The sequence below is a fragment of the Aquarana catesbeiana genome, linkage group LG08 (genome assembly GCF_042186555.1).
Source record: "Aquarana catesbeiana isolate 2022-GZ linkage group LG08, ASM4218655v1, whole genome shotgun sequence".
NCBI classification, from domain to species: Eukaryota; Metazoa; Chordata; class Amphibia; order Anura; family Ranidae; genus Aquarana; species Aquarana catesbeiana.
Window position 1 is genome coordinate 11556744 of NC_133331.1, and position 25566 is coordinate 11582309.

At 41.6% G+C, this 25566-nt stretch overlaps 1 long non-coding RNA gene across 1 annotated transcript in view; it reads left to right on the forward strand.

Moving 5' to 3' along the window:
* Positions 1-17226, forward strand: part of LOC141105215 (uncharacterized) — a 97408-nt gene extending 80182 nt beyond the window's left edge. Inside the window, exon 4 of the long non-coding RNA XR_012235542.1 lies at positions 16935-17226. This is a non-coding gene — a long non-coding RNA (uncharacterized lncRNA). The remainder of the gene's footprint in view (positions 1-16934) is intronic.
* The last annotated feature ends 8340 nt before the right edge of the window (positions 17227-25566 follow it).

Below are 25566 nucleotides of genomic sequence, written 5' to 3' on the forward strand. Positions count from 1 at the left end.
AAATTATATATTGATTAGCCCCATCCCCTACTCTCCGTCCTGAAACATCCCCTGCAGTAGGGGGAAGCCCCAGCAGTAAGGGGAATCAGCACCACACAGAGTGATTAGGGTGTGCCCAGGCACACCTGGCACACCCCCTGCGCACACCTATGGTAAGGAGTCTAATTGGGATGATGGGATGTTAATTGGCATTCCTATAGATTTGGTGACATTCACTGTTAGGCCAGATAGTGAGGCAAATGTTTTAAGAGTATGTAGTAAATTTGGTAAAGCAATATTGGGTTGTGTGAGGGATAATACCATGTCGTCCGCATACATACTCAATTTATAGGTATTATTGTTAGAGTTATAACCTTTTATATCTGGGTTGTGCAGTATTGCTGTAGCTAAGGGTTCAAGCGCTAATGTGAATAATAAGGGAGATAGGGGACAACCCTGTCTTGTTCCTCTGCCTAGTCTGAAAAAGTCTGAATTACAGCCTGGTAATCTAATCCTAGTAGACGGGTTATGATAAAGAGCGTGAAAGGCGTGGAGAAATTCTCCTAAGAAGCCGTATCTTTTCAGAACTAAGTCAAGGAAATCCCAGGATACACTATCGAATGTTTCATTGATATCGAGACTAAGAAGTAAAACAGATTTGGAGTTGATATTTGCGTCTTGTATTATGTTAGTGGCTAATCTAATGTTGTCTGTAATTTGTCTACCAGGTATGAACCCTGATCGGTAGGGGGAGATTAGTGAGGGAATTATTAATGCAAGTCTATTGGATAATAATCTACAGAATATCTTAAGGTCATTGTTTATTACAGAAATTGGTCTGTAGTTTTGTGGCAATGTGTGGTCTTTGTTTGGTTTTGGGATAAGAGACATATTTGCAAGAAGCATTTCTTCTGGGAACTGTTCTCCTTTAAGAATGTTGTTATATAATTTTGCTAAATTTGGTGTTAATAATTGTTGATATTGTTTATAATAGAATTAGGTGAAACCATCTGGGCCCGGAGCTGAGTTTTTTTTTTAAGGGATTTTATTATATGATGTATTTCCTCCTCTGTGCATGGGGCGTTTAAAGCTTCTATTTGTGTTTGGGTTAGCTTTGGAAATGGGATTTTCTCCAACCAGGACATTGCTGTGGGCGGGATCGATGATTTAGGAGCTGAAAGTAGGTCAGAGTAGAATTTTTTTAAAGATAGATAATATTTCTTGTGGATGAGTGACTAGTTGGTTTGAGTTATTTTTAAGTTTATATACAGGGGTGGGTTTTATAGATTGGTTAAGCTTGCGGGCAAACATTGAAGAATATGCATTACTTGACAGGAAAAATTTTGCTTTTGACCATCTAAGGGACTTTTCCGCTTTATATGTGAGTAATGAGTCTAATTCATTGCGTTTTTGGGATATTAATGTATATATGTTTGGGTCAGAAGAATACATTAATTTAAAGGGAATGTATTGTGGTTTTGTTCCTTTTTTTCTTTTTATTTATGGGTTGGAAAAAAAAATGTTTTTTTTTAAAATTAAATATTATTATATATAAATATTAGATATGAATATTTAGGATTTTTTACCTGCCAGCAGGTGGAGCTTTAGGTTCCTTTTTTTTTAAATGAAATATTATCATATATGAATATTTTGTCTTTTTTACCCGCCAGCAGGTGGAGCTTTAGGTTCCTTTTTTTTTTTTTAATTAAATATTATTACATATGAATATTTAGGCTTTTTTATCCGTCAGCAGGTGGAGCTTTAGGTTCCTTTTCAAATTTTCCATCTTCTCCTTCCCACTGTAAAAAAAATTCTAATTAAAGGGCCAGTTTACTGTCCTTTAGACTTTAGGGGGGTCCGGACTATGGCCAGTGGGAGAAGAAAATGTCCCGACATCAGTGGGAGGAAACAATGCCTCAGGCATGGTGGTCAATGGGAGTAAATATTTGCACCAAAAAAATCCAAACCTACATTGTAGTCTCAACGATCACATTTTTTTTTTTTTTTAATTAAATATTATTACATGTGAATATTTAGGCTTTTTTACCCGCCAGCATGTGAAGCTTTAGGTTCCTTTTTTTTTTTAATTAAATATGATTACATATGAATATTTAGGCTTTTTTACCCGTCAGCAGGTGAAGCTTTAGGTTCCTTTTTTTTTTTTTTATTAAATATTATTATATATGAATATTTAGGCTTTTTTACCTGCCAGCATGTGAAGCTTTAGGTTCCTTTTTTTTAAAAAAATTAAATATTATTACATATGAATATTTAGGCTTTTTTTTTACCCGCCAGCAGGTGGAGCTTTAGGTTCCTTTTTTTTTAATGAAATATTATTATATATGAATATTTAGGCTTTTTTACCTGCCAGCAGGTGGAGCTTTAGGTTCCTTTTTTTTTTTTTATTAAATATTATTACATATGAATATTTAGGCTTTTTTTACCCGCCAGCAGGTGGAGCTTTAGGTTCTTTTTTTTTTTATTTAAATATTATTTTATATGAATATTTAGGCTTTTTTACCTGCCAGCATGTGAAGCTTTAGGTTCCTTTTTTTAAAAAAAATTAAATATTATTACATATGAATATTTAGGCTTTTTTTTTACCCGCCAGCAGGTGGAGCTTTAGGTTCCTTTTTTTTTAATGAAATATTATTATATATGAATATTTAGGCTTTTTTACCTGCCAGCAGGTGGAGCTTTAGGTTCCTTTTTTTTTTTTATTAAATATTATTACATATGAATATTTAGGCTTTTTTTTTACCCGCCAGCAGGTGGAGCTTTAGGTTCTTTTTTTTTTTTATTTAAATATTATTATATATGAATATTTAGGCTTTTTTACCTGCCAGCATGTGAAGCTTTAGGTTCCTTTTTTTTTAAAAAAATTAAATATAATTACATATGAATATTTAGGCTTTTTTTTACCCCCCAGCAGGTGGAGCTTTAGGTTCCTTTTTTTTTAATGAAATATTATTATATATGAATATTTAGGCTTTTTTACCCGCCAGCAGGTGGAGCTTTAGGTTCCTTTTTTTTTTTTTAATTAAATATTATTACATATGAATATTTAGGCTTTTTTATCCGTCAGCAGGTGGAGCTTTAGGTTCCTTTTCAAATTTTCCATCTTCTCCTTCCCACTGTAAAAAAAATTCTAATTAAAGGGCCAGTTTACTGTCCTTTAGACTTTAGGGGGGTCCGGACTATGGCCAGTGGGAGAAGAAAATGTCCCGACATCAGTGGGAGGAAACAATGCCTCAGGCATGGTGGTCAATGGGAGTAAATATTTGCACCAAAAAAATCCAAACCTACATTGTAGTCTCAACGATCACATTTTTTTTTTTTTTTAATTAAATATTATTACATGTGAATATTTAGGCTTTTTTACCCGCCAGCATGTGAAGCTTTAGGTTCCTTTTTTTTTTTAATTAAATATGATTACATATGAATATTTAGGCTTTTTTACCCGTCAGCAGGTGAAGCTTTAGGTTCCTTTTTTTTTTTTTTATTAAATATTATTATATATGAATATTTAGGCTTTTTTACCTGCCAGCATGTGAAGCTTTAGGTTCCTTTTTTTTAAAAAAATTAAATATTATTACATATGAATATTTAGGCTTTTTTTTTACCCGCCAGCAGGTGGAGCTTTAGGTTCCTTTTTTTTTAATGAAATATTATTATATATGAATATTTAGGCTTTTTTACCTGCCAGCAGGTGGAGCTTTAGGTTCCTTTTTTTTTTTTTATTAAATATTATTACATATGAATATTTAGGCTTTTTTTACCCGCCAGCAGGTGGAGCTTTAGGTTCTTTTTTTTTTTATTTAAATATTATTTTATATGAATATTTAGGCTTTTTTACCTGCCAGCATGTGAAGCTTTAGGTTCCTTTTTTTAAAAAAAATTAAATATTATTACATATGAATATTTAGGCTTTTTTTTTTACCCGCCAGCAGGTGGAGCTTTAGGTTCCTTTTTTTTTAATGAAATATTATTATATATGAATATTTAGGCTTTTTTACCTGCCAGCAGGTGGAGCTTTAGGTTCCTTTTTTTTTTTTTATTAAATATTATTACATATGAATATTTAGGCTTTTTTTTTACCCGCCAGCAGGTGGAGCTTTAGGTTCTTTTTTTTTTTTATTTAAATATTATTATATATGAATATTTAGGCTTTTTTACCTGCCAGCATGTGAAGCTTTAGGTTCCTTTTTTTTTAAAAAAATTAAATATAATTACATATGAATATTTAGGCTTTTTTTTACCCCCCAGCAGGTGGAGCTTTAGGTTCCTTTTTTTTTAATGAAATATTATTATATATGAATATTTAGGCTTTTTTACCCGCCAGCAGGTGGAGCTTTAGGTTCCTTTTTTTTTTTTTAATTAAATATTATTACATATGAATATTTAGGCTTTTTTATCCGTCAGCAGGTGGAGCTTTAGGTTCCTTTTCAAATTTTCCATCTTCTCCTTCCCACTGTAAAAAAAATTCTAATTAAAGGGCCAGTTTACTGTCCTTTAGACTTTAGGGGGGTCCGGACTATGGCCAGTGGGAGAAGAAAATGTCCCGACATCAGTGGGAGGAAACAATGCCTCAGGCATGGTGGTCAATGGGAGTAAATATTTGCACCAAAAAAATCCAAACCTACATTGTAGTCTCAACGATCACATTTTTTTTTTTTTTTAATTAAATATTATTACATGTGAATATTTAGGCTTTTTTACCCGCCAGCATGTGAAGCTTTAGGTTCCTTTTTTTTTTTAATTAAATATGATTACATATGAATATTTAGGCTTTTTTACCCGTCAGCAGGTGAAGCTTTAGGTTCCTTTTTTTTTTTTTTTATTAAATATTATTATATATGAATATTTAGGCTTTTTTACCTGCCAGCATGTGAAGCTTTAGGTTCCTTTTTTTTAAAAAAATTAAATATTATTACATATGAATATTTAGGCTTTTTTTTTACCCGCCAGCAGGTGGAGCTTTAGGTTCCTTTTTTTTTAATGAAATATTATTATATATGAATATTTAGGCTTTTTTACCTGCCAGCAGGTGGAGCTTTAGGTTCCTTTTTTTTTTTTTATTAAATATTATTACATATGAATATTTAGGCTTTTTTTACCCGCCAGCAGGTGGAGCTTTAGGTTCTTTTTTTTTTTATTTAAATATTATTTTATATGAATATTTAGGCTTTTTTACCTGCCAGCATGTGAAGCTTTAGGTTCCTTTTTTTAAAAAAAATTAAATATTATTACATATGAATATTTAGGCTTTTTTTTTTACCCGCCAGCAGGTGGAGCTTTAGGTTCCTTTTTTTTTAATGAAATATTATTATATATGAATATTTAGGCTTTTTTACCTGCCAGCAGGTGGAGCTTTAGGTTCCTTTTTTTTTTTTTATTAAATATTATTACATATGAATATTTAGGCTTTTTTTTTACCCGCCAGCAGGTGGAGCTTTAGGTTCTTTTTTTTTTTAATTTAAATATTATTATATATGAATATTTAGGCTTTTTTACCTGCCAGCATGTGAAGCTTTAGGTTCCTTTTTTTTTTAAAAAATTAAATATAATTACATATGAATATTTAGGCTTTTTTTTACCCCCCAGCAGGTGGAGCTTTAGGTTCCTTTTTTTTTAATGAAATATTATTATATATGAATATTTAGGCTTTTTTACCCGCCAGCAGGTGGAGCTTTAGGTTCCTTTTTTTTTTTTTAATTAAATATTATTACATATGAATATTTAGGCTTTTTTATCCGTCAGCAGGTGGAGCTTTAGGTTCCTTTTCAAATTTTCCATCTTCTCCTTCCCACTGTAAAAAAAATTCTAATTAAAGGGCCAGTTTACTGTCCTTTAGACTTTAGGGGGGTCCGGACTATGGCCAGTGGGAGAAGAAAATGTCCCGACATCAGTGGGAGGAAACAATGCCTCAGGCATGGTGGTCAATGGGAGTAAATATTTGCACCAAAAAAATCCAAACCTACATTGTAGTCTCAACGATCACATTTTTTTTTTTTTTAATTAAATATTATTACATGTGAATATTTAGGCTTTTTTACCCGCCAGCATGTGAAGCTTTAGGTTCCTTTTTTTTTTTAATTAAATATGATTACATATGAATATTTAGGCTTTTTTACCCGTCAGCAGGTGAAGCTTTAGGTTCCTTTTTTTTTTTTTTATTAAATATTATTATATATGAATATTTAGGCTTTTTTACCTGCCAGCATGTGAAGCTTTAGGTTCCTTTTTTTTAAAAAAATTAAATTTCCTGACAGACTCCATGGCAGCCTACGTATGGGTTAATCCCGCCTCTCATACCTCATAGGACCCCACTCCCATAAATCTTTGCTTCTAGACAGAGACTGTGTTCCTTTTTTGTCCTCCTCCTAGGACCAAGGTGTATCTTACCTTATGAAAGTTTTGTTGATCCAGTCCTGGTGGTTCGCACGTTTTAATGATGGCGGTGTCTTATTGAGGTCCAGCTTCCCCAGCTATTAGCAGGGCGGACATACGGGGTGCACTCTGATGCCTGGAAGAGCTGATTGTACCGGCCATTGGCTGGGAAGCGGCATTGCGGCCAAACGTCCCAGCTATTAGCGGGAGGCCTCCTTCATGATTACCCCGGGCGTGCGGTGAGCGCTCCTCTTGCTCCCATTTCCAGGATGGATCCCCTCAGGTGCCGTGGTAATGTATGCTCTTCTGTTTTTGAGTTTGGCAGCCTGTTGTGTGTGTTGTCTTGTCTTTTAAATTGCTTCCTAGTGGCCATGGCGGCTGGGACGCATCTGCGTTCCAGTCCGCCGCTTCCCCGCTCCGACTGCGCAGCTGCGAAGTCTCGATTGAGATCGAGGCTTGGTTCGCGCCTGCGCAGTCCGCGCGTGATGACGGCGACTGCGCATGCGCGCGAGCGCCGTGGAGCGGCGTCGGTCACAGCGTAGGGACGCTGTGGCCGCGATGACGTCATCACAGGCGGCAGATTCAAATAGCTGTCACATACAGCTATGGTTTGGGTTGCTCTTTCGCTTAGGCAGCGGCTTCCCTGTGTCCATCTCTCTGGCTTCTGAGGTAAGGAGCTTTGCTGTACCTTCCTGTGTCTAGGTCTCTTTCTCCAAATAGGGGAAAGAGAAAGCTGAAAGTATACATAGTTATTTGTCTCTTATTGATTGTTTGCAGTCTTTTGTTTCTGTCGCCATGGATGTGTCACCGCCCCCTTGTGGCCAACCCTTACACCGCAGGTAGGATGAAGTATTTTTATTTTCATTCTGCCTGTATTGGTTGGGGTACTATTTAGGAACAAAGTATTCTTTTTCTCCCCTGCAGCCCTTCTAGGTCTGAACCACAGTTATCGGCACATAAAGAAAAGGACCAGTCTAGGTCTCATCATCACCAGTCTACGTCGGGTTCTAGACGTACTAGGTCATCTTCCAGACACCGCAAAGAGGGGTCAAGGTCTAAATCTAACCATCATTCCCCCCGCCATTCCAGCCGCCCTGAGAGGAGAGCTTGCTGGGGATGTAAAACTCAGGTCCCAGAGGGTAAATCTCTCTGTGAGTTGTGCTTTTCAAGAGCCACGAAGGAGAGAGGGGCTGAGGACCAGCAAGTGGAGGCTCTGGTCAGGAAAGTGGTCCAAGAATCTCTTAACAAGGCAGATTTTGACCGGGCAGTAATTCCTCCTTCTGTTATAGCTCCAGTTGCTGAAGAAATTGAGTCCGAAGTTCCAGGCCCATCTCATCATAGTCTCTCTTTTAGCGGTTCCTCGGACAGCGAAGCAGAGATAATTGAACCTGGGGCTGGTTTTGACTTCTCCCTGGTTCCCCAGCTGGTCAGAGCGGTTAAAGACGCATTGAGATGGGAAGAACCAGTAGAAGCACCCTCTAAACAGAGGAAATACTTTAAACACCTTAAGAAGGATCGCCCGAACTTCCCCTTCCTGGGTGAACTGGGTGAAATCATCTCGGATGAATGGGGTAAAGTTGATAGGGAAAACTCCTCGATTTCCAAGGTTGCAAAGATGTACCCTTTCAAGAATGATGAAGTAAAACATCTTGAATCAGCCCCCCTTGTCGATGCAGCTCTTATGAGGCTGGTGAGACATGTTACGCTACCTCTAGAGGATACCGTCTCTTTCAAGGATGGTCTGGAGAGGAAGATTGATACGGACTTAAAACGTATCTATATCACGGCAGGGATGGCTTGTAAACCGGCTCTGGCCCTTGCAGCTTTGTCAAAAGCTATGGAATCTTGGACGGATGATGTTGGTGCAGCTCTAGGAAGTGTGTCTGAGGACTTATTCAAGAGATCTCCAGTACATGAGCTGAAGCTGGCTTCGGTCTTCCTGGGAGAAGCATCCATCGACATTATTCGTCTCGTGGCACGTGTCATGCTTTCATCAGTTACAGCAAAACGTGCCCTCTGGTTACGTCCATGGGTTGCAGACCCTGCCTCTAAGCAGGCCTGGTGCAGGATTCCTTTCGAAGGCTCCTCACTCTTCGGAAACAAACTGGATTCTGCTATCTCCCGTGCTACTGGGGGCAAGTCAGGATTCTTACCCCAGGACCGTCGCATCCTTAATCAAAGAAGGACTCAACCGGGAGAGAAGTCACCTAGTTCCGACACAAGCTCTAGTGTTCCTCGGAGCCCTATTCAACACAGTGGAGAGCACCATCTCTCTTCCTTTGGAGAAGATTCCGGTAATTCGAGAGAGAATTCGCCTAGCATTGTCAGCAACTCTCCTCAGAGCCTCTCAAAATAATCGGCACTATGGTAGCCACAGCCCCCATGGTGAGGTGGGCGCAGTGGAGAATGCGGCCCTTTCAGAAGGGTTTTCTCCAGCAATGGGATCCAGGGTCTCGAGACCATCTGGTGCGGGTAACCACCTCCATGCGGGAGGGCCTCCCCTGGTGGCTGCTACGGAAGAACCTCCTCAATTGTCACTCCATAGCACCTGTCTCCTGGATTACAGTGACAACGGATGCGAGCAACAGAGGATGGGGCGCTCTCTGTCTGACGGAGATAGCCCAAGGCAGGTGGGACTTCCCATCCCAAGGGATAGTCTCAAATGTCCTGGAGCTCAGAGCTGCCTTCCGTGCCCTTCAAGCCTTTCTCCATCTGATATCAGGAGCCTCAGTCCTCCTAAGACTGGACAACACGACCGCAGTATCATACATCAAGAGACAGGGGGGCACCCGCAGTCTCTCCTTACTGAGGGAAGTAAGCCCGATCATGTCCTGGGCCCAGACGAACTTAACAAATCTATCCGCTGTTTATCTCCCAGGAATTCAGAATGTCCAAGCAGACTTCCTTTCAAGAGTCACCCTGGACAACAACGAGTGGTCCCTCCACGCCGAAGTTTTCGATTGGCTCCTGTCTCTAGGGATGATGCCGGAAGTGGACCTGTTTGCATCCCCATGCAATTTCAAGCTGGGAAAATATTACACGAGGTGTCGCTGTCCCCAGGCCTTCGGAGTGGATGCCCTGACGGACCAGTGGAAATTCCACAGGGCCTATGCCTTTCCCCCAGTTCCAGTCATTCTTCGTTTCCTTTCGAGGCTCAGGTGGGAGAATGTCGAGGTGCTGGCAGTTGTTCCGTTCTGGCCCAACAGGCCATGGTTTCCTCTCCTGATGCAGCTCAGTTACCGAGAGCCGGTTCCTCTCCCATCCAGACCAGATCTCCTGCTGCAGGGAGCGTCTCTTCACCCTTGTCCATCCCAGCTCCATCTGATGGCTTGGTGGTTGAGAGGAGAAGGTTGGAAGCACTAGGTTGTCCAAGTACAGCTATTGCTACTTTGTTGAATGCCAGAAGAGCGGGCACCAACAGAGTGTATCAGAGGATTTGGGCGAAGTTTGCGGATTATGTGATTTCCACCAATGGATCCTGTAGTAATCCAAGGATTCAGGACGTTCTAGGTTTTCTACAAACTGGCCTGGATCTGTCCCTATCGGTGAGTTCCTTGCGGGTCCAGATTTCTGCAATCTCAGCCTTTACAGGCATATCATGGGCCAGACACCCCCCTTACTAGGCAGTTCTTCAAGGGAGCAATGAGGCTTAGGCCTCAGAAAAGACCAAGATTCTCTAAATGGGATCTTCCTCTCGTCTTGGATTTCTTCTCAGAAAAGGAGATACGGCATATGGATCAGTCATCAATTAGAGAGCTTTCTCTCAAAGTGGTCTTTCTAGTGGCCATAACATCGGCCAAGAGAGTTTCTGAAGTTGGATCCCTAGGATACAAAGAACCTTTTCTTACCTTCTTCCCAGACCGGGTAGTCTTGATCCCCATGTTAGGATCGAATCCTAAAGTAACAACCATCTTCCATGAAAATCAGGAGATTGTCCTCCCTACTTTCAGATCCACTGAGGACTCTAATGTTCACCCTCTAGATGTTGGGCAGGTTCTGAAACAATACCTAGAAGCCACAGCCTCTTTCCGCCAGTCTGATTATCTGTTTGTGCTTTTTCACGGCAAGAACAAGGGTTTACGGGCTTCCTCTAGAACCATCGCATCATGGATCGTTCAAGCTATCCAATGGGCATACAGGTCTAAGGGTTTGGCTCCTCCGGAGGCGGTAACCGCTCATTCTACCAGGAGCGTCTCTACATCATGGGCAGCATCCCGACATGCGTCTCCAGATGTAATCTGTAAAGCGGCCTCATGGTCATCAATTAACACTTTTATGACACACTATTGTGTAGAACCGGCTTCTTTGTCTACGGTTAAATTTGGTTTGCACGTATTATCTGTTGATGGTGCCAATTAAACCTTTTTTTCTTTAAACCAGCAATTGCCCACCCGGGTGTGTATGGCTAGTTATTTCCCATACGTAGGCTGCCATGGAGTCTGTCAGGAAAACGGAAAATTTATATCAAATACTTACCGTAATTTTCCTTTCCTGATGGACTCCATGGCAGCAGGAGTTCCCTCCCAGTTGCTGGAGTAGGCTAAGTTACGGAACACAGTCTCTGTCTAGAAGCAAAGATTTATGGGAGTGGGGTCCTATGAGGTATGAGAGGCGGGATTAACCCATACGTAGGCTGCCATGGAGTCCATCAGGAAAGGAAAATTACGGTAAGTATTTGATATAAATTTTCCGTTATTATTACATATGAATATTTAGGCTTTTTTTTTACCCGCCAGCAGGTGGAGCTTTAGGTTCCTTTTTTTTTAATGAAATATTATTATATATGAATATTTAGGCTTTTTTACCTGCCAGCAGGTGGAGCTTTAGGTTCCTTTTTTTTTTTTTATTAAATATTATTACATATGAATATTTAGGCTTTTTTTACCCGCCAGCAGGTGGAGCTTTAGGTTCTTTTTTTTTTTATTTAAATATTATTTTATATGAATATTTAGGCTTTTTTACCTGCCAGCATGTGAAGCTTTAGGTTCCTTTTTTTAAAAAAAATTAAATATTATTACATATGAATATTTAGGCTTTTTTTTTACCCGCCAGCAGGTGGAGCTTTAGGTTCCTTTTTTTTTAATGAAATATTATTATATATGAATATTTAGGCTTTTTTACCTGCCAGCAGGTGGAGCTTTAGGTTCCTTTTTTTTTTTTATTAAATATTATTACATATGAATATTTAGGCTTTTTTTTACCCGCCAGCAGGTGGAGCTTTAGGTTCTTTTTTTTTTTTATTTAAATATTATTATATATGAATATTTAGGCTTTTTTACCTGCCAGCATGTGAAGCTTTAGGTTCCTTTTTTTTTAAAAAAATTAAATATAATTACATATGAATATTTAGGCTTTTTTTTACCCCCCAGCAGGTGGAGCTTTAGGTTCCTTTTTTTTTAATGAAATATTATTATATATGAATATTTAGGCTTTTTTACCCGCCAGCAGGTGGAGCTTTAGGTTCCTTTTTTTTTTTTTAATTAAATATTATTACATATGAATATTTAGGCTTTTTTATCCGTCAGCAGGTGGAGCTTTAGGTTCCTTTTCAAATTTTCCATCTTCTCCTTCCCACTGTAAAAAAAATTCTAATTAAAGGGCCAGTTTACTGTCCTTTAGACTTTAGGGGGGTCCGGACTATGGCCAGTGGGAGAAGAAAATGTCCCGACATCAGTGGGAGGAAACAATGCCTCAGGCATGGTGGTCAATGGGAGTAAATATTTGCACCAAAAAAATCCAAACCTACATTGTAGTCTCAACGATCACATTTTTTTTTTTTTTTAATTAAATATTATTACATGTGAATATTTAGGCTTTTTTACCCGCCAGCATGTGAAGCTTTAGGTTCCTTTTTTTTTTTAATTAAATATGATTACATATGAATATTTAGGCTTTTTTACCCGTCAGCAGGTGAAGCTTTAGGTTCCTTTTTTTTTTTTTTATTAAATATTATTATATATGAATATTTAGGCTTTTTTACCTGCCAGCATGTGAAGCTTTAGGTTCCTTTTTTTTAAAAAAATTAAATATTATTACATATGAATATTTAGGCTTTTTTTTTACCCGCCAGCAGGTGGAGCTTTAGGTTCCTTTTTTTTTAATGAAATATTATTATATATGAATATTTAGGCTTTTTTACCTGCCAGCAGGTGGAGCTTTAGGTTCCTTTTTTTTTTTTATTAAATATTATTACATATGAATATTTAGGCTTTTTTTACCCGCCAGCAGGTGGAGCTTTAGGTTCTTTTTTTTTTTATTTAAATATTATTTTATATGAATATTTAGGCTTTTTTACCTGCCAGCATGTGAAGCTTTAGGTTCCTTTTTTTAAAAAAAATTAAATATTATTACATATGAATATTTAGGCTTTTTTTTTACCCGCCAGCAGGTGGAGCTTTAGGTTCCTTTTTTTTTAATGAAATATTATTATATATGAATATTTAGGCTTTTTTACCTGCCAGCAGGTGGAGCTTTAGGTTCCTTTTTTTTTTTTTATTAAATATTATTACATATGAATATTTAGGCTTTTTTTTACCCGCCAGCAGGTGGAGCTTTAGGTTCTTTTTTTTTTTTATTTAAATATTATTATATATGAATATTTAGGCTTTTTTACCTGCCAGCATGTGAAGCTTTAGGTTCCTTTTTTTTTAAAAAAATTAAATATAATTACATATGAATATTTAGGCTTTTTTTTACCCCCCAGCAGGTGGAGCTTTAGGTTCCTTTTTTTTTAATGAAATATTATTATATATGAATATTTAGGCTTTTTTACCCGCCAGCAGGTGGAGCTTTAGGTTCCTTTTTTTTTTTTTAATTAAATATTATTACATATGAATATTTAGGCTTTTTTATCCGTCAGCAGGTGGAGCTTTAGGTTCCTTTTCAAATTTTCCATCTTCTCCTTCCCACTGTAAAAAAAATTCTAATTAAAGGGCCAGTTTACTGTCCTTTAGACTTTAGGGGGGTCCGGACTATGGCCAGTGGGAGAAGAAAATGTCCCGACATCAGTGGGAGGAAACAATGCCTCAGGCATGGTGGTCAATGGGAGTAAATATCTGCACCAAAAAAATCCAAACCTACATTGTAGTCTCAACGATCACATTAAACAAACAAGAAAAAACTCAAAATTACAAAAAAAAAACCCGCAAAATCCACAAACCACGGGCCTTATTTTTTTTTACTCATAATTTTGCTTTTGTTTAACCACTTAAACCCCCTTCCTGACCAGGCCAACAAAATTGACGTCCTTTTTTTCCCACAAATAGAGCTTTCTTTTGCTGTTTTTTTTTTTGCGCTTTAAACAGAAAAAGATTTCAATTTTGAAAAAACACAATATTTTACTTTTTGCTATAATAAATATCCAAAAAAAAAATAAAAATTGTCTTCTTCAGTTTAGGCCAATATGTATTCTTCTACATATTTTTAGTTTAAAAAAAATTGCAATAAGTGTATATTGATAGTTTTCTTTACTAGTATCGGCGGCGATCAGTGATTTTTAGCGGGACTGCGACCTTGCGGCGGACAGATCGGACACTTTTGACACTTTTCTGGGACCAGTGACATTTATACAGCGATCAGAGCTAAAAATACTTACTAATCACAGTATAAATGTCACTGGCAGGGAAGGGGTTAACACTAGGGGGGCGATCAAGGGGTTAAGTGTTCCATAGGGAGGTGTTTCTAACTGTGGGGGGGGGAGGGGACTGACTGGGAGTAGAGAGAGATCGCTGTTCCTGATCACTAGGAACAGACGATCTCTCTTTACTTCCCTGACAGAACGGGGATCTGTCTGTTTTACATTGACAGATCCCCATTCTGGCTCTCTGAGGAGCGATCGTGGGTCGTCGGCGGACATTGCAGCCGCCGGCCACGCAAATCGGCTGCGCCGACGCGGGCATGCGCCCCATATAGCCCTTAAAGCGGCCGCCGTACAGCTGCAGTATAACGGCGGCGGCTCGTCGGCAAGTAGTTAATGCGATTATTGAGCACATAATTCAGGGTTTGTTTCTGACTGGTGGAATTTCGATATTTGAGCCTTTATGCCTTGATTCAGCTTATAATGTTTTGAGTCCAATTCAGTGGGAGTAAAAAAAAAAAAAAAAAAATATATATATATATATATATATATATATATATATAGCACCGGTGGTCAGTATGAGGAATAGTGTCCCATCAGTGGGAGGAATAGTGCCCCATCTTTGGTGTCAGTGGGAGGAATAGTGTCCTGTCATTGGTATCAGTGGGAGGAATAGTGCCCCATCACTGGTGTCAGTGGGAGGAATAGTGTCCTGTCATTGGTATCAGTGGGAGGAATAGTGCCCCATCAGTGGTATCAGTGGGAGGAATAGTGCCCCATCATTGGTGTCAGTGGGAGGAATAGTGCCCCATCATTGGTGTCAGTGGGAGGAATAGTGCCCCATCATTGGTGTCAGTGGGAGGAATAGTGCCCCATCAGTGGTGTCAGTGGGAGGAATAGTGCCCCATCATTGGTATCAGTGGGAGGAATAGTGCCCCATCATTGGTGTCAGTGGGAGGAATAGTGCCCCATCAGTGGTGTCAGTGGGAGGAATAGTGCCCCATCATTGGTGTCAGTGGGAGGAATAGTGTCCCATCATTGGTATCAGTGGGAGGAATAGTGCCCCATCAGTGGTGTCAGTGGGAGGAATAGTGCCCCATCATTGGTGTCAGTGGGAGGAATAGTGTCCCATCATTGGTATCCGTGGGAGGAATAGTGCCCCATTATTGGTGTCGGTGGGAGAAAATCAGTCCCTTGGCCTTGCACTGCTGATTGGAAACTTTTAACCCAAATGTACAGCTGACCTTTCAATGTCCCTCTTTTTCTACTGCACTATTTTTATCTTCTTCAGAAATAAACAAGAAATACAATGTATGTGTAGATTTAAAAAGGATTCCGAACAAACAAAAAAAAAAAAAATATATATATATATATATATCTTGTGTAAACTGTATAAATATCATATATATATATAATATTTATACAGTATATGTAGTTCAGGGTTTGTTTTCATTAGCGATTTATAATAATTCTGATATTACAGTAACACATTCTATTTGGGTGTCAGGCTTTGTTTTGGACACCGGGGGGCAGTGTTTGTTTTTTTTTCACTCGCCGACACTTTTTATTTTCCTGCACAAATCTCTACAAAAAAACGGCTAATTTAATGAGTGACCTATAAAACATTTGTTTAGTTGAGTCGTTTTAATATGTTTCCAGTCAAGGAAACAAAATAAGTTACATGCAACCATTAAAACAAATAAAGGCGGCTCCGATAAGGTCGGATGAAAAACAGCCGAAAATATAAACATCTGTTTAGAAAAAAGTAATTTTGGTGGGAGATTTAATGGAGGCGATTTATGTTCTTTATAAATCTGTCTTTTGCCGCACACTTTGTAATCGGAAGGTCACACAGAGCACATTCGGCAGGTAAAACACCAGGCAGAGCTGTATGGGGGGGGGGGGGGGGGGGATGGGGAATTATGACCTTGTATAAATTCCTGACAACTAGAAAGACGTGAAAATAAGTAAAGTCAACATAAATAATGGGATTTATATCGAACGTTTTATAATTTACCATTAAAGGAGCAGTAGCCGTTTTTGAGACTTACGCGTTGCTAGCAATCCCGAGGCCGGGGATGGTATTTGAAGTCTTCCGGTTATATCTACTACACTCCAAGGGGTCCATTTTTGAAGAATTTGCATAGCTATTCATCTGGTGAAACGGCATGTACGTTCGTTCGGTGTGACGTAATGAGCTTTTGTGAGAATGGGGCGAAATCGAATGTTCCTAGAGGGTTTTTTGTGTTATAGAGAATGGCGCGATCAATGTAAAGGGAAATGCTAATACATGTAAGTTGATACTTTGTAATAAAACAATTCACTTCCAAAGGCTTAACCCACACAAGGCCCGCGGGCAGAACCTGGGCCCTCCAGGCCATTTCATGTGGCCCTCACACCTCGCCCGCAGCTGTGGCTCCACCCCCACCTTGTCTCAGCACAGTTGGCAGTAAAGAGGAGGACAGAACTCCTCCTCCCAGATCCTGGGCTTTTCTGGGCACCTGCAGAGAGGCTTGTCTCTGAAACACATCCCCCCCCCAACCAACAAATCTCATCAGCATAGAGGAGGACAGAACTCCTCCTACAAATCCTGCACCTCTCAGTGCAGCCACAGCACCCCTTAATCTCCACCTCCCCTGCTCTCAGCATTCAGCAGACTCTGGCAGCTGACTCCAGCTCTCCTCTGGTCCTCCTCCAGACTCACTTTCTACTTCCCAGCTTCACTCCCAGCAGCTGCACAAGGTAAGGGGGGGGTGCACTGTGATGTAAGGGAGGGGGGGGGACTCTTGATTTCTGATGGTGGTGGGGGGAGGGGGGGCTCTTGACATCTGATGTAAGGGAAGGGGGGGAGGTGGAGTGCTCAGGACATCTAGTTTTACATATACTACCCGGCCCTTTGGGGGCGACCCATAATGCTGATGCAGCCCTTCCTTCTCTGAGCTGGCCACTCAGCTGTCGGCTAATTGCCAGCTCCCATCTCTCTCCACAGTTACTCAGCTGTTGATGATCCTGCTCGTCAGTCCTGCCAACTTAAGCCGTCCAGTCCAGAGGAGCTCTGCCTTCACCTTGGTCAACATCACAGAGACGATCTCCTGCGATCCTGTTCAAGACTTGCTTTGCTGACATCGCTTCTGGCTCCAGATCCTGCTTTGCTGTTCCACTATATTGATCCCTGACTTCTGGCTTGGCTGACTATCCGTTCCGGTTACTGAACTTTGGCTATGTTTTGACTACGCTTGTTCTTTTTACTTTTATTATTAAACAAGTGTGATTTAACTGTACGTCTTTCTCGGTCTGATTCCATGGCTTCTGACAGCCCGTAATGAAATTCACCCCTGGCTTAACCTCTTGCTGACCTTGCTCACGGTAGAGGTTTGGCGGCGCGGACGCGCCCGCCCCCTGCTGACTCGTGCTGCGAATGGACACAGCAACAAGATTGTCAGCAGATTTCAGCCAATAAATTTATGGCTGAAACCTGCTGAGCGGCTGTGGCCAATCACAGCACAGAGTCCTGTGTTGACAAACACACAGAACTCTGTGCAGAGGCCGTGATCTGTTTGTTTCTTCTCCCTGAAATGAAGTTCAGGGAGAAAAAGCAGACAGATCTGATAGTAAAAGCAGCAAATAATACACACATTACACTTGTTAGGCATGCAGTTAACCCCTTGATTGCCCTGTGATGTTAACCCCTTCCCAGCCAGTGTCATTAGTATATTGTACAGTATTATTTTATTTTTGTTATTTATTTCAGGTACTAATATAGCACCGTTAATTTACGCAGCTCTTTACATATATATTGTACATTCACATCAGTCCCTGCCCTCAAGGAGCTTACAATCTAAGGTCCCCAACTCACATTCATATACTAGGGCCAATTTAGATAGAAGCCAATTAACCTACCGGCCTATCTTTGGAGTGTGGGAGGAAACCGGAGTACCCGGAGAAACCCCCCCCCCCCCCCCCCCCCCCGCAGGCACAGGGAGAACATGCAAACTCCAGGCAGCTACTGTCATGGTAGGGATTCGACTATCACTGATCAATGTATTAGTGTCACTAGTGACATCAGTGTCAGTCAGCTAGTGTCCCTCCCAGTGTCATTTAGCGCCACATTGTCCGCCACACTATCACAGTCACACTATAAGTCGTTAATCACCACCATTACCACTATAGTGTCTGTATGGATCATTATCCTGATCACAACTATACTAGTGTCCCCAATAAAAAAAAAAAAAACATTTGGGTTTTTGACACAAATCCTACCAATAACACCAACGATGGGGCACAACACCTCTCACTGACACTGATGGGGTATTGTTTGCTCCCGTTGATGCTGGGACACTTTCTGCTCCTGCTGGCCACAGTCTGCCACCCCTACCCACCACCACCACGTTCTGAAGGACAGTAAACCGGAAAGTTTAGAGACCTGGGCTACAGGAAGTTAGAAGCTGACTGCATTTCTGGCAGGATCACCAGGTAGTCTTCAGAGTAACATAGGGAAATGTGCATGTATTGGATAGCTGAGCTATGTTAACTCCAACACTCTAGCCACTTCCCTACACGCCCGTTGTCATATGACGGCCGCAGATGGGATCTCCCATCCTGGGTGGGCGTCCTATGACGTCCTCGGTTTCCCGGCGGTATAGGGGGCGCGCACGCCGCGTCCCAGAGGAGCCGACGCGCGTGCCCGACAGATTTAAATAGATGCACGTGACGACAGATTTAACCACTTCAATACCAGGCACTTAGACACCTTCCTACCCAGGCCAATTTTCAGCTTTCAGCGCTGTCGCAATTTGAATGACAATTGCGCGGTCATGCTACACTGTACCTAAACAAATTTTTTACCATTTTGTTCCCACAAATAGAGCTTTCTTTTGGTGGTATTTGAACACCTCTGCGATTTTAATTTTTTGCGCAACAAATACAAGAAGACCAAAAATTTAAAAAAAACAAGTTTTTCTTTGTCTCTGTTAAAATTTTTTGTAAATAAGTACGTTTTTTTCTTCAATGATGGGCACTGATATGGCTGCACTAAGGGCACTGATAAGGTGGCACTGATCGGCACCGGTGAGGTGGTACCAATGAGGTGGCACTGATGGGCACTGGTAGGTGGCACTGATAGGTGGCACTGATGGGCACTCATAGGTGGCACTGATGGGCACTCATAGGCAGCACTGATGGGCACTCGTAGGCAGCACTGATGAGTACTTATGGGTGGCACTGATGGGTACTTATGGGTGGCATCCGTAAACAGCTCCAAGTCAAAATTGCTCACCGGTCCAGACATCCAAACTGATCACCCATTATAGCTTTCCAAAAACGTGTGCCATACCCACAAATCCTCCCGATGTTCCCTAGCGAGACGGATAAAATGTGTAGGGGCCTAACCCCTGCTGTAGCCGCCAACAGCCATCGGCAAAAAACTCTACCCATGGGAATAATGCGGCTTGCAAAGGTAAACTTACCCAACAGGGATTGTAGCCTCCGAAGCTGAACCTTGCGTAGTCCCAATATCCCACGAATCTCCGTCTTGAGTGCCAATAATTTATCCTCCGGTAAGCGACACTCCATAGCGTACGAGTCTAGAACTATGCCCAAAAAGCTGAGCATGGTCGTCGGACCCTCCGTCTTGTCCGCAGCCAAAGGAATACCAAAACTACCAGCAATGTGCTGCAACGTGGATAGAAGTATCGCACAGACATTAGAAGAAGGCGGCTCCACGCAAAGGAAATCATCCAAATAATGAATGACTGAATTCACCCCCGATACATCCCGAACCACCCATTCAACAAAGGAACTAAATGTCTAGAACAGAGCGCAGGAAATGGAACAGTCCACAGCAGCGATCGACATAAAATTTTCACCTTGTTCAATTAAGCTTTGACGAAATAACCTGGAAGCAGATCGGTTTTTATGCTGAGCTGCACCAGATTTTGTAAATCAACCGCAATGTTATATTCTGTATTCACACTGTTCTGTAAACCAGAGGAGGTTTCTGTTATTTCTGAATCTCATTGCTGAATCTTTTTTACTGAATCTCTTCAATGATCAGGAAGACTACTTGTTCCGGGATCGTGCTTCCAACATTACTCCTTCCAGTGATTTCTATTTGTACTACACCATAGAGTACCTGCCCCGCTGTACAGCTGGCATAAGTCTGCAGAAAGTCAGAGATAAAATAACTGCCAGCTGTCACAGAATCTTCTTGAATGCATTGGTTTTAAAAAAAAAAATAAATCCTTATTTCAATTTTCAAATATGCAAAAAACAGAAAGACAGGGAGGGTGGGAGGGTACAGGGTTACTGTCGATGGAACTAGGTAGAGGGGGTGTAGGAGGGTGTGACAGAACGCTTGCACCCCGATTTAGGTGTTTCCGCCAAACTGTGCTTCTTGCCCTCCAGACCGAGCGCTAATACCAGCTCTTTTACCCCAAGCATCGTCCACAGACAAGATGTTGAGGTAAAACCCCAAAGGAATGACTGTTTATTGAACAGAAGTACTGGTTTTTATACACTTCAAAAGTAGGTCAGTCACCACATGAACAATAAAACCAAATATTACCCAAAAGGTCATACAGTGGTTTAAATAATGAGGCAGAGCTGACGCCAAGCTAATCCCATCATAGATACCTCCAAGCATTAGCCAACAGACTGAAACAATAGGTGACTCAGTTGACTTAACCGCTTGCCTACCAGGCCAATTCTGACATTTCTCTCCTGCATGTAAAAATCATAATTTTGTTTTTAGAAAATTACATAGAACCCCCAAACATTATATATATATATATATTTTTAGCAGAGACCCTATAGAATAAAATGGCAGTCGTTGCAACTTTTTATCTTGCACAGTATTTGCACAGCAATTTTTCAAACGTGGTTTTTTTTGGAGGGGGGGGGGAACAGTTTCATGCTTTAAAAAAACAAAACAAAACAGTAAAGTTAGCCCAATTTTGTTTGCATAATGTGAAAGATGATGTTACACTATTAAATAGATACCTAAAATGTCACACTTTGAAATTGCGCACGCTCGTGGAATGGCGACAAACTACGGTACCTAAAAAATTTCCATAGGCGACGCTTTAAATTTTTTTTTTACCAGTTTAGAGTTACAGAGGAGGTCTTGTGCTAGAATTATTGCTTTCACTCCAATGTTCGCTGTGATCAGGGGCGGACTGACAACTCATGGGGCCCCCGGGCAATAGGAGATCCTGGGGCCCCCTGTCCCTGCTCATGTGTTCCCACCCACACTCAAGCCACACCCACACAAATCCCCACCTACATTTTGCACTGCCCACACTACATGCGTTCGTCACAGAATTACATTAAAGAAAGTGCAACAATGGTACCTTTCCAAAATTAAAGTGATTGTAAAGGCTCTTTTTTTAAATAACAAACATATCATACTTACCTTCACTGTGCAGCTCGTTTTGCACAGAATGGCCCCGAACCTCGACATCTGGGGGTGGCTCTCGCGGCTCCTCCCCACATCAGATAACTCCCTAGGAGAAGCGCTCTCCCGGGGGGGGGGGTTACCTTGCAGGTGGGCTCCCGTGTCCAGCATTTGCGTCTATAGACACGTTTACATACATGTGCTCATCCTACATAAAGCTTTTCATATAGAGCATGTGTGGGGATCATGGGGGTGCTTTACATTTTTTTTTTAATTATTTTTATTAACTTTATATCATTTTCACTGATCACCAATGTAAGGAGCATTCTTCCCACTGACCACCAATGTAAGGAGCATTCTTCTCACTGATCACCAATGTAAGGAACATTCTTCTCACTGATCATCAATGTAAGGGACATTCTTCTCACTGATCACCAATGTAAGGAACATTCTTCTCACTGATCACCAATGTAAGTAACATTCTTCCCACTGATCACCAATGTAAGGGACATTCTTCTCACTGATCACCAATGTAAGGAACATTCTTCTCACTGATCACCAATGTAAGGAACATTCTTCCCACTGATCACCAATGTAAGGAACATTCTTCTCACTGATCACCAATGTAAGGGACATTCTTCTCACTGATCACCAATGTAAGGAACATTCTTCCCACTGATCACCAATGTAAGGGACATTCTTCTTACTGATCACCAATGTAAGGAACATTCTTCCCACTGACCACCAATGTAAGGAACATTCTTCCCACTGATCACCAATGTAAGGAACATTCTTCTCACTGATCACCAATGTAAGGGACATTCTTCTCACTGATCACCAATGTAAGGAACATTCTTCTCACTGATCACCAATGTAAGGAACAGTCTTCCCACTGATCACCAATGTAAGGAACATTCTTCCCACTGATCACCAATGTAAGGAACATTCTTCCCACTGATCACCAATGTAAGGGACATTCTTCTCACTGATCACCAATGTAAGGAGCATTCTTCCCACTGATCACCAATGTAAGGAACATTCTTCCCACTGATCACCAATGTAAGGAGCATTCTTCCCACTGATCACCAATGTAAGGAACATTCTTCTCACTGATCACCAATGTAAGGAACATTCTTCCCACTGATCACCAATGTAAGGGACATTCTTCTCACTGATCACCAATGTAAGGGACATTCTTCTCACTGATCACCAATGTAAGGAGCATTCTTCCCACTGATCACCAATGTAAGGAACATTCTTCCCACTGATCACCAATGTAAGGAACATTCTTCTCACTGATCACCAATGTAAGGAACATTCTTCTCACTGATCACCAATGTAAGGAACATTCTTCCCACTGATCACCAATGTAAGGAACATTCTTCTCACTGATCACCAATGTAAGGATCGTTCTTCTCACTGATCACCAATGTAAGGAGCATTCTTCTCACTGATCACCAATGTAAGGAACATTCTTCTCACTGATCACCAATGTATAGAAACATTCTTCCCACTGACCACCAATGTAAGGAACATTCTTCCCACTGATCACCAATAGGGATGAGCCGAACACCCCCCTGTTCGGTTCGCACCAGAACATGCGAACAGGAAAAAAGTTCGTTCGAACATGCGAACACCGTTAAAGTCTATGGGACACGAACATGAATAATCAAAAGTGCTAATTTTAAAGGCTTATATGAAAGTTATTGTCATAAAAAGTGTTTGGGGACCTGGGTCCTGCCCCAGGGGACATGGATCAATGCAAAAAAAAGTTTTAAAAACGGCCGTTTTTTCAGGAGCAGTGATTTTAATAATGCTTAAAGTCAAACAATAAAAGTGTAATATCCCTTTAAATTTCGTACCTGGGGGGTGTCTATAGTATGCCTGTAAAGGGGCGCATGTTTCCTGTGTTTAGAACAGTCTGACAGCAAAATGACATTTTGAAGGAAAAAACTCATTTAAAACTACTCGCGGCTATTGCATTGCCGACAATACACATAGAAGTTCATTGATAAAAACGGCATGGGAATTCCCCAAAGGGGAACCCCGAACCAAAATTTAAAAAAAAAAATGACGTGGGAGTCCTCCTAAATTCCATACCAGGCCCTTCAGGTCTGGTATGGATATTAAGGGGAACCCCGGCCAAAATTTAAAAAAAAAAATGACGTGGGGTTCCCCCTAAATTCCATACCAGACCCTTCAGGTCTGGTATGGATTTTAAGGGGAACCCCGCGCCAAAAAAAAAAAAAAAAACGGCGTGGGGTCCCCCCAAAAATCCATACCAGACCCTTATCCGAGCACGCAACCTGGCAGGCCGCAGGAAAAGAGGGGGGGACGAGAGTGCGGCCCCCCCTCCCTCCTGAACCGTACCAGGCCACATGCCCTCAACATTGGGAGGGTGCTTTGGGGTAGCCCCCCAAAACACCTTGTCCCCATGTTGATGAGGACAAGGGCCTCATCTCCACAACCCTGGCCGGTGGTTGTGGGGGTCTGCGGGCGGGGGGCTTATCGGAATCTGGAAGCCCCCTTTAACAAGGTGACCCCCAGATCCCGGCCTCCCCCCTGTGTGAAATTGTAAGGGGGTACATAAGTACCCCTACCATTTCACGAAGAAAGTGTCAAAAATGTTAAAAATGACAAGAGACAGTTTTTGACAATTCCTTTATTTAAATGCTTCTTCTTTCTTCTATCTTCCTTCATCTTCTGGTTCTTCTGGTTCTTCTGGCTCTTCTGGTTCTTCCTCCGGCGTTCTCGTCCAGCATCTCCTCCGCGACGTCTTCTGTCTTCTTCTCCTCGGGCCGCTCCGCACCCATGGCATGGGGGGGAGGCTCCCGCTCTTCTCTTCTTCTTTTCTTCTCTTCTTCTCTTCTTCTTTTCTTCTTTTCTTCTCCGGGCCGCTCCGCAATCCATGCTGGCATGGAGGGAGGCTCCCGCTGTGTGACGGCGCTCCTCGTCTGACAGTTCTTAAATAACGGGGGGGCGGGGCCACCCGGTGACCCCGCCCCCCTCTGACGCACGGTGACTTGACGGGACTTCCCTGTGGCATTCCCCGTGACGTCACAGGGAAGTCCCGTCAAGTCACCGTGCGTCAGAGGGGGGCGGGGTCACCGGGTGGCCCCGCCCCCCCGTTATTTAAGAACTGTCAGACGAGGAGCGCCGTCACACAGCGGGAGCCTCCCTCCATGCCAGCATGGATTGCGGAGCGGCCCGGAGAAGAAAAGAAGAAAAGAAGAAGAGAAGAAGAGAAGAAAAGAAGAAGAGAAGAGCGGGAGCCTCCCCCCCATGCCATGGGTGCGGAGTGGCCCGAGGAGAAGAAGATAGAAGACGCCGCGGAAGAGATGCTGGACGAGAACGCCGGAGGAAGAACCAGAAGAGCCAGAAGAACCAGAAGAACCAGAAGATGAAGGAAGATAGAAGAAAGAAGAAGCATTTAAATAAAGGAATTGTCAAAAACTGTCTCTTGTCATTTTTAACATTTTTGACACTTTTTTTGTGAAATGGTAGGGGTACTTATGTACCCCCTTACCATTTCACACAGGGGGGGGGCCGGGATCTGGGGGTCACCTTGTTAAAGGGGGCTTCCAGATTCCGATAAGCCCTCCGCCCGCAGACCCCCACAACCACCGGCCAGGGTTGTGGGGATGAGGCCCTTGTCCTCATCAACATGGGGACAAGGTGTTTTGGGGGGCTACCCCAAAGCACCTTCCCAATGTTGAGGGCATGTGGCCTGGTACGGTTCAGGAGGGAGGGGGCCGCACTCTCGTCCCCCCCTCTTTTTCTGCGGCCTGCCAGGTTGCGTGCTCGGATAAGGGTCTGGTATGGATTTTTGGGGGGGCCCCACGCCGTTTTTTTTTTTTTTTTTGGCGCGGGGTTCCCCTTAAAATCCATACCAGACCTGAAGGGTCTGGTATGGAATTTAGGGGGAACCCCACGTCATTTTTTTTTTTAAATTTTGGCCGGGGTTCCCCTTAATATCCATACCAGACCTGAAGGCCCTGGTATGGAATTTAGGGGGACTCCCACGTCATTTTTTTTTTTTTAATTTTGGTTCGGGGTTCCCCTTTGGGGAATTCCCATGCCGTTTTTATCAATGAACTTCTATGTGTATTGTCGGCAATGCAATAGCCGCGAGTAGTTTTAAATGAGTTTTTTCCTTCAAAATGTCATTTTGCTGTCAGACTGTTCTAAACACAGGAAACATGCGCCCCTTTACAGGCACACTATAGACACC